The sequence below is a fragment of the Meleagris gallopavo genome, chromosome 1 (assembly GCF_905368555.1).
Source record: "Meleagris gallopavo chromosome 1, MGAL_WU_HG_1.1, whole genome shotgun sequence".
NCBI classification, from domain to species: domain Eukaryota; kingdom Metazoa; phylum Chordata; class Aves; order Galliformes; family Phasianidae; genus Meleagris; species Meleagris gallopavo.
In genome coordinates, this window is record NC_139404.1 from 85,010,833 (window position 1) to 85,018,597 (window position 7,765).

The 7,765-nt window shown below is 41.0% G+C and overlaps 1 protein-coding gene across 1 annotated transcript in view; it reads left to right on the forward strand.

The window, feature by feature from the left end:
- The window catches only part of LOC116217322 (uncharacterized), a 672,500-nt gene extending 665,545 nt beyond the window's left edge, over positions 1–6,955 (forward strand). Inside the window, exons 9-10 of the transcript XR_014887146.1 lie at positions 4,909–5,129; positions 5,991–6,955. The gene's annotated coding sequence lies outside the window, so the exon portion shown is untranslated. The remainder of the gene's footprint in view (positions 1–4,908; positions 5,130–5,990) is intronic.
- The last annotated feature ends 810 nt before the right edge of the window (positions 6,956–7,765 follow it).

The window sequence follows — 7,765 nt, forward strand, 5'->3', positions numbered from 1 at the left end:
ACTAGAAAGCTCCTTCCACCAAACATTTTTGATCTGTCTACTAAGAGGTATTTATCTACCCAGGGACAACTCAGACACCTGATGTCCCATCTGTGCAATCACTCTTACTTTTGCCTCTCTCAATTTCATTTCTATTAAAGCCACGAGAGGAAGCAAGCTGGAAAAGCTGTAGGGAGGGCAGAAACACCTAGTGGGAGAAACAACTGATGTACAACAGAAGGAAATGTCTTATTCAGGGGCACAATGATAGCTAGCAAGCACTCTGTTGCATGCATATTCCTCACTCCTAAAGGGCTGGGGTAGCAAGCGATGGTTTGGTGGGAGCTGAGCAGAGAGCTGAGCTGAGTCTGCTGTCTCAGTCATGCAGACTGTGTTTGGGGCTCTGGAGTCAGCCTGACTGAGCCCCTGAGCTCAGCTCAGATGAAATATTTAGCAGAGAGCCACCAGGTTCATCACTGCACCAGAGCTTCACTCATTCTGCCTTGCCAGAGGAGGAGGCAGAGGCACCACACTGGTGACGCATCCTGCAGGAAACATTCATTTGTTTCAAAGACAATAAGAATATTATTTATTTCCTCCTGAAGCAAAAGATGTAGCCCAAACACTCCAGGAGGAGGTAAGCACGGTTTTCCTCCTTTACATTGCCCCAAATATTTGCCCTGCACCCCTCTCCTCTGCCTTGGTCTCCACCCTGCTAGGCTACCCTGAGGAGCCGGGAAGCCCTGGCAGCAGCAGGATGAAGCCCTTTAATCCTCCCCCTGCTTTGATGCTCAGCCCAGCCACCTTCACACAGATAGAGGTTTGAGACAGGGCTGGATCGCAGTGAATTCTTCACTGTTTTCATCCTCCCTCTTTCCCTTTCCCCTCCTCTTTTTCACCCACTCCCTGAGCACTACAGAGGTGGCACTGTGCAGCGGTTCATACACGCAGTGATGGATACTTGAGCATCAGCTGCAGTGAGGAGGGTGCCAGCTCCGCATTGCCTCTGGCTGCATCACTGCTTCTGTTGACAGCAACACAGCAGTGACAGTTTGATTCAGACCCTCGTGGTGTAATTGCTGTTTCCTTATTGCATCTCTCTGAGCTCATTCCACTCTGCAGTGGTCTCCACAAAATTCAGGGAAGACTTGCAATCTTTCCTACCAAAGATTTGGGCTTCTGGCTCTGGCAGTGCGCTGCAGAGGGGCAATCTGACCTTACCTCTCAATCCGCTCCACCACTGTGCACTCCTTTGAAATTAAGACAACTCCAACATTCATTCAGGGCATGCTGAGTGCTTTGTGGTGGAGTAAGAAGAGTAAGCATAATAGAGATTCTGGTGCAATACAGTCTTCATCTTTGCTTTTGCATTGAGTATTTCTCCTTATTTTTAAAACAAAACACGAACACTATTTGAAGTTTGTTTTGCAGAGTTCCAGCACAGACGGGGACTTGTAAGGTGTACTATTAATAAAAGTTATTAATAGGAGTTAATAATGGAAGCACAGACATTTTAGGGAATGAGATCATTACAATTAAGAATAAGAGGAGTCTACAAGATAAAATGAAACCTTACATTGCTTAAACAGCTTTAATAATAAACAGTGAGTTTCCACTCATTAAGATTACTTCTAGTATCTGCATCAGAGAGATGGTCAAAGAAAATGTATTCAGAGATAAACGGAAGAATAAAGCAGGGCAATGAATGGAGAATGAGATCACACTTCTTTCCAAATATGCAAATAGATAAACATCAGAACAATAGATTTTCTTCTATCCCTTTCACAAAGGTGCAGTTTGCTTATCTGAGATCATTGTGAGGCTGGTAAGAATACAAAGCTTAATACAAAATCTCTCAGAGGCTGACAAACAGTTTGGTCAGGCTGGCTTCAACACAGTGGAACTCCCTGCATACGCACGTGTACACGCACAAAAATACTTTTGCATGTATCTATGTTAAAAACAAACATACAAACAAACAAATAAATAAATAAATAAAACAAAAAAGCAGCACGCATATATTTTTCCTTTATACAGAAATATAATTACATAGAATAATCAACGCTGAAAAACAATTATTCCTTCAATTTAATTTAATGTGGTCTACTCAGCCGTATAAGGATGCCCTCCATTTTAGGTACATAACTACAAGATGTTTGCAGGCCTCTACAGAATTTATGTATTTTCCATTCTTTCATGTGTCATTTTATCCTGTGATGATAAGAACAAATCACCTTGGGCAACTGAGTGAATGGATCAAGATCTCCTTTTTTTTCTTTTATTTTTCTTTTATTTTTCCCCAGCTTTAATACTACTTAGTAAGTCACTAGTAAACGCTAATAGAAACAGTATCCATCTGCTACAGGCTTAACACACTCATTCTTCCTCCTATTGAATTTCCTTCTCACCTAACCCACACCAAGCAAGGCTACAGAGAAAAAAAATTGTATCCCATCAAATGCTCAACATGTTTAGTGTGCTATGACAAGGAAACTTGAAACTTCTATAGGGTGTGGGGTTTTTTGGCTTCAAAACATGAATTAGGGTCTGGTGGGGGCTCTGGTATGTTCTCTTTCCTTCCTCCCATCTACTCTCCATGCCCATGATCTTTTTTTTCCAGTCAGAAAGTTTTCCAGCTCCAATCACACTTTGCAAGCCTACCCACTTTTCACTGCACTCAGGGGCTCTTGCTTTGTTGGCCTCTAGCCCTAATATTGAGTTTATCTGGAGGAAAACTGTAGCAACATAAACTAAAAAACCTTGTTTGATGGCTGGCAATGACAAGAGCCCTCACAGCTAAGCTTTTCCTGTGGAAGATCCTAGGCTACCCTGCCCAATAAGTAACATCTTTTGCCCTGGGTGAAGGCCATGGAACCAGAATAAGCTCAGAATTTTTCACAGCTAGACTCTGAGGTGGCTTATTTTTGATAAAAGCTGCTGAAAGTTGGGTGCCCAGTTTCTTACACACCCTTGAAAAATCCAGGTCATGGCTGTTTTTTGTTTTTTTTTTTTTTTTCCCCACTGTGCATAGCGTGCACAGTGTGTTTGTCCCATTTCACTGCCTCTGCGCTCTGCACTGAGAGAAAACATGCACTGCAAATGTCCAGGTCACTGAGACACCTGCCTTGTATCTATAACAAGTTACCTCTTCCTCCCTATGAGTAGTCATCTACAGGACACACAGTGAAGATAAGGTGACGTGAGCTTCATTGTGGACAGTTTCCAGGTACTTGTTTAGAGCTGAGGTCTGGGCCACCACATCTTCATGGTTGTTTGCTCCAGTTTGTTTAAGAGTATGCATCTATTCTGGGAATCCCTTCAACTGCAATACCAAAAACTCACACAGTTATGATCCCAAGTTTAACATTTGGGTAATTAGGTCAGCTGAATGTTCCCTTTAATATCCCAGTATTGTACACCTTCCATAAAAGTTTACTTGAGGAATCATATCACATGCATCATTCAGAGCCTGTGGTTTCCTTTTAAAGCTGCACTTTGTTGAGTGTTGCAATGCAGATGCTGAAGCAGAATGATTATCCACTTGCCTGCCTCCCTTGTTACGTTAGCTTCCCTAACAAGAATGGGGAAGTGGAAGAAGCTGCAATACAGTGTGTCAAGGTTTTTGAAATAGCAAATGGTGTTACCAGGGCTTTCCATTATATTTTACCACCATTAAGTAAATCTGTTTGAGACAGGTACTTCCTACAGCCCAATTTATTTAATGAAAAGTCCAAATCCACAGTCTGCGCTGGTGTCAGGGACTGCAAAGGGAGCTGATGACTCTGTCTGTCTGACAAAAGCTAATTCATAGGAATCATCTGTGTGAAAAATAAACTGCAAGAGTAGTCATAAAACATATTGTCCATGAACAAACTCATGGCAAATATAATCTGAGTAAGTTTTCACTCTCATTGTTTCCTTCGAAAGATATGCCATTCCCTGAAAGGTATGCATGGTAAGCGGTGCTGAGAGCTGCAGAGCAAATGCGCAGTGACTGGGTGCCAAGTTCTACAAAAAATATTCCCCAGATAAAAGAGAAGCTGTCATCCAGAAAGCTGCAGTCAGTAAAGATAAAAAGATGGTCTTAACAAGGGAATCAGCATCAGGCGAAAACAATGCTAAAAAATGGGCAGACAAAAATATAAACACGAAAAATGTGTATTACATCATTCTGTGTTACAGGAGCAATAATGCATATAATCACAGGGAAAAAAATGTCCAGAATGACCAAGAGGAAAGAACTGTGTTCAACTTTGAAATGTTAATAGTGAAAAAGAGGCATAAAAACCTGAGCCTGAAGGGGCCTACATAAATTAATGTCTCTGATATTTCATCCATGGGTGGTTTTTTTTTTCTTTTCCTGTAGATATCTTTATCCTTTACCCTAATTAAAAACTTCGTTTGCATGTACTTTGTCTCCCTCTTTCTCTTTACTGCTTCACTATATTCTGTTCTTTTTCTCTCCATCATCTTTTATCTTTCAAGATATCTTTTTAATTATTTTTTTTCCTGAAGGTAATATTTTCTATTCAGTGCAGAAGTGGTAACTCTTTGTTCTTCTTTCTTTTCCTATCTTATCATCTTCTTTTCTTTCTTTCCTGGGTTTTTCAGCATGTCTCCTTCCTTTTAGTCACATACTTTCTTTCTTTCACACCTCCCATTTTCTGGATCCTTGTGGTTTCACTCTTCTCTCCATCTTCTCTCTTACCCTTTCTCCTCTATCACCAAAATTCTCACATATTTCCCTTCCAAAGCCACAAAAATGCTAATTCCAGGCTCTGATCAGGCACGCTCTCCTCTCTTGGCAGACTTTTCTCTGAACTTCTCCTACACACATTACTATCTCATCCCAAAAACTACTCACAATTGCAAACTCGCTTTCCATTAAATTTAGTCATGTGAATATACTAACTGTTCATATTCTCACAGGTATTCTTTCTCCCTCGGTCTACAAATAGAAATAGGGATGAACTGTCCTCTGCTGCTGCAAGACCAGAGCCCAGTTAAATCCTTAGAACTGAAGATTTACTTCTGCCCATCTAAGTTTCTGGTACCTGGGCTAAAATCCAGACTGTTGTCCAAGCGGCACATGCACCTCTGTCTCCTGCTTCTTCTCAACGGAGCTGCCACAGAAACGTGCAGATAGACAGGTATTATCTTTGTTGCTAACTATGTGAGTCTTATCATCAAAGCTCTTTCGAGGCCTCATAATCTTGGATCAATACCTCTTGGCCCAACAACTCCACAAAATAGGCACATCAAAAGCTGGAAAGTAAGGAGAAGACTAAAAAGTATTTTGAGGGCCATAGAAAGATCCTGAACAGAGCCAGAAACTCAGCTTAGCTGTATTGTTTTGCCAGGCTAACCTTCCTTAGCCACTCATCTCAGGCCGTGCAAATCTTCTCAAGCTCTCTCTGTGTTGCACTAATCTTCAGACACATATAAGTTTTCAGGTTTTTTTTGGGTGACTCAAGTTGAATTCAAAGGAAGAAATGGGAGAAGCTCTGATTTGGGTGGAGTTGAAGATGGTACCAGGTCCAGAATGCAAGTGCATCACTGGGTCACAGACAGAAAATGCTATTTGGGCAGGGGGCATGCTCCCTGCCATCAGCATGCTTCCAAAGTGCTTGGATATATATTCTTTTAGCAGGGCTTTCTATGCCATTTAAATACTCATTTGTATGTAGCATAATCCTGTGTAGTCAGTTTTCAACTGCTTGGGTGGTTTTTATTTTTATTTTTATTTTTTTCAGTCTTGAAAGCAGCCTATTGAATAGCCAGTCAAATATTTTTGCTTCTTTTCATGACACATCTCCTCTCACTCACACTATCCAGATAGTGGCACGTGCTCAGCAGCTGAAAATCTGTCAGAATACCAAGGAACTGGAAGTCCAAGGGAGTGATTAAGAAAATCTATGACAGTTTCTAACATACTGTTATTACCTCTATAATGAAGTTTGATTGAGTTGATGCAAGCAGGTCATTACAATTGTTTTTAAATCAATTTACAGCTCAGAAAGACTCAAGAAGATGGCACGGTGACAGAGCCTGGGATCATCATGAAAGGCAGCACTGCCTGGCTGCACCAAGTCATACTGCTTTGCTCTTGCTTCCTCTGTAGCAATTTTCATCTGCAGCAAAAGAGCTGGAAAGATGAGGGGAAGAAAAAAGAAAAAAAAAAGAGTACTAAAATCAGGACGTTTGCACATCAGCCAAGCTTTGTTTGTTCTTTCTCATTTGCATTCTTTCCCCCAGTGGTTCAACACTGAAATTTAGCTGACCGTTCCCTTAGAGATGAGGCTCCCAAAGGCTTCTCACCTGCCAGTGTCACCTTACAGCCCCAGCCCGTACCTCTACTTGTCTGAGATGCTTTTAAAATGGTTTTGAAGGGATCAGCAGCCCTTCACACCACGCCTCTCATACACACTGTATTTCTCTCCATTCACATCTCAAATTCATCACTGGGGAAAAGAAGTATTTGTTAGCTCAAAAAATACACATACACATATATGTGTGCTCAAAAAATACACATACACATATATGTGTGCAAGCAGTCAAGGGCTAAATGGAGATTGATCTTGGGGAAAGTGGAGGAATGGAGGCACACTGCTGCCTGCCCTAAAGCTGACTAGTGCCTTCCTGCCTTTCTTTTTTCTATTTTCACTTATAATTATTTGTTATTGTTCTGTATTTGCACTGTGGAAGTATTGGAAACTCAAAAGGATAGGGGCAATAGCTGAGCAAGAACCTTGCAGTCAAACAACTGAAAGTATCCTGAGGGAATCATTCCTTCAGCTCGACAGGTTCTGCAGAAGAGCTTTCATTTCAGAACAAAAACCCACATTTTTTGGAACAGCAAAAGCAGGATTTTCCAGAAACAAATGTATTGAGGACAAAACCAGTTTGTATTCCAGAATATATTACATGTTATATATGTTACAAAAGACCAGAACCAAATAAAAAAGGTTGAAATTCCTGCACAGTGTTTCAGTTTTCTCAAAAAGAAGAGCACCATGTTGAACAACATTCAACTCTGTACAAAAATCCCTTTTTGGGGGAATTTTGAATAGTTGGCATTTCACTGAAAATCAGAAAAGGGTTATGAAAGTTCAGGCTTTGGGTCTGAGGATATAAAATTTCTTCATTTCAGGAAGTGAAAAATACTATGTGTTCCTGAGTGTCATTTATGGGTCAGGAAAAGAACCTGCAAAGCTGTAAAGGACCTAATTACTAACCGATGTGCTATATTGTGTCGTGTTTGCTGAACTAATATTTTGCTATGATGCATATGTCTGATTTGAAGAGTTCTTGGCTCTGGAGATTTCATAATTACTTGGATATGAAGATCCAGATTGACATTGCTGTGGCTCAGTTGCATTCAGGCAGAGCTTGTCACCAGGCACGGGGAACACGGGCTGTAGAAAAAATGCCATTATTCAGTAGATAAGGACGATCGCTCACAATTATTATACTTCCTCTCAGTGTTTTAATTTTCACGCTGTTTCTGTGACATTGAGAGTAGCAGGCAGAGCAAACAAAGCCTAAGCAACAGCTCTTTGCCACTGCTCCTTAATAAAAGGAAATGTATCACTCTCTACCGCCTGACCTTTGCAACGAGATGTAATGAAGTGACAAAAAGAGAAGGGGTGATGCAGCTACCAAGTTTACACTTGAAAGAGTTTATCGCAATGCTCAATTGATATCTGAAACTTCCTCCTAAACAACAGGTTTCCAAGGTCAGTGAAGGATGTTCTTGTGACTTTCAGTAGATTCTGGTGAGGCTCTC